This window comes from Camelina sativa, chromosome 17 (genome assembly GCF_000633955.1).
Source record: "Camelina sativa cultivar DH55 chromosome 17, Cs, whole genome shotgun sequence".
Taxonomy (NCBI): Eukaryota; Viridiplantae; Streptophyta; class Magnoliopsida; order Brassicales; family Brassicaceae; genus Camelina; species Camelina sativa.
Window position 1 is genome coordinate 28,699,922 of NC_025701.1, and position 2,084 is coordinate 28,702,005.

A 2,084-nucleotide genomic window follows, 5' to 3' on the forward strand; every position below is an offset into this window, starting at 1 on the left:
TTTAAAACAACTTATCAGGATTAATATGCACAATATCCCACATCGGCTAGAAAAGTTTTAGACAATGGTTCAGAACAATAAGATTAATATGCTTCCAACAACGAATGAGCAGGAAAGTTTGATTTATCAAGCGTCCAAGTTTAAAAATTATTCGGTTTGATCCGGTTTTTTATTTGATCAAATTAAAACTTTAAAAGTTTCAAAAAAATATTATAATTTTTTTAGAATTTTAAAATTTTAAATATTATAAATATTGAAAGTTTTAAAAGTTCTTAGCTTTTAAAAAGTTTTAAATATTATAATTTTTAAATTTTAAAAGTTTAAAATATTAGAAATATTGAAACTTTTTAAAAGGTTCAAATTTTATATTTCGGAACCTTATAAAAGTTTAAAATACTAGAAATATTGATGCAAAACATAAATTATCTTATTTATCTACGTTTGTGCTTTTTATTTCTTATGAGCTATAAAACATATTTTTGTGTATGATTTTATAGATGAGTTGATATTCTTTCATTATTTTATTTTTATTTTTGGGTCTAAGAAAGAAGGATTGACATCGCAAGACCTTGATTTGATGTTTGAGTCAAGTTTTGGAGTTTAAAGAAGAAAGATGGACGACAAACGGAAAATTGGTATTTTCATACCCTAGCTAAGGTGGTATGTTGAATTCCTACCCTAACTTTGACATGGAGCAAATCCATACATTATGTTCAATAACATTCAAATTCAAGACACCAACTTGTAAAACTGTGTTGAATCATACACAAGTCATTAACGGCTGCTTACGTGGAAGCCATGTAAGAAACGACGTCGTTTTGAGAAACAAAATAAAGGGCTTGTTTTGGCTAAAACGACGTCGTTTCAATCTTCTTCTTCCTCTGTTTCTTTCCACTCCTCGATCGCTCTATTATTCCCATCTTCCTCTTCTTCTCCGCATTCTCTCCACACTCGCTGCGTTTCAAACGCCGAAGTCAGCTCTATGGACCACCGTAGTGGCTCTAAGCGGTTAGATTGGCAAGCCGAGGAAGTCCAAGACGAAGACAAGATCCTAGAAGTGGATACTTGGAAGCCTCATTTTCACCCCAAACCGCTACGTTCAGAGTGAAACAACGAGTCTCCAAGGAAAAGACAACAATCTTTGTTGGGTCCAAGGAGTACAGAGAACAGTCCTCAAGTTGGGTCTAGTGGATCAAGACGAAGAACTCCGTTTACGCCGACATCAAGAAGCGAGTATTCTTGGGGATGTAATAACTATTACTACTCGGGTTATCATCCGAATTACATGGCTAACATAGAGTTTTATAAAGCTAAAGTCCGGTCACAGAGCGCACCAAAACAGAGAGCTGAGGTCTCTAATGATACCAGTGGCTACAAGAGATCTGTTCAAGGACAGTATTACTACTACACGGTGGTTGCAGAAGAGAGTGCGGATGTTGGAAGCCCTGGTTACTACGGAGGAGGACTTTCTGATCGATTGAATCGTAACCAAAGCGCGAAATCGAGGATGCATTCTTCGTTTCTTGTTTACAAAGAGGAAAGGTTTAGTAGTAAGTTACAAGTTGCAATCGGTATTAGGGTCGATGGTGAAACCCAAAACAACACCGCATAAACCAGATAACGTAGAAATGGCGGTGGCGTTAGAGTTATAGACATTGATGAGTTCCATGAAGCAATTGCAGAGCCACTTTCTCTTCTCCGACGAATCAGTTTAAGTTCCGATCACCGTCATCGCGTGGCAGAAATAAAAGAGGACGAAGAAGATTGAAACGACGTCGTTTTTGCCAAAACAAGCCCTTTATTTTGTTTCTCAAAACGACGTCGTTTCTTACGTGGCTTCCACGTAAGCAGCCGTTAACGGCTTGTGTATGATTCAACACAGTTTTACAAGTTGGTGTCTTGAATTTGAATATTATTGAACATAATGTATGGATTTGCTCAATGTCAATGTTGGGGTAGGAATTCAACAACCCTCTTAGCTAGGGTATGAAAATACCGATTTTCCGACGACAAACACACATATTTTATTAGCTATACATAGGCATGACCAGGGTTACGGTTGTCACGGTTATGGTTTATTAACC

At 36.6% G+C, this 2,084-nt stretch overlaps 1 pseudogene; it reads left to right on the plus strand.

Annotated features, from left to right (window-relative positions):
• LOC104759873 lies at nt 614-1,612 on the plus strand (annotated as a pseudogene).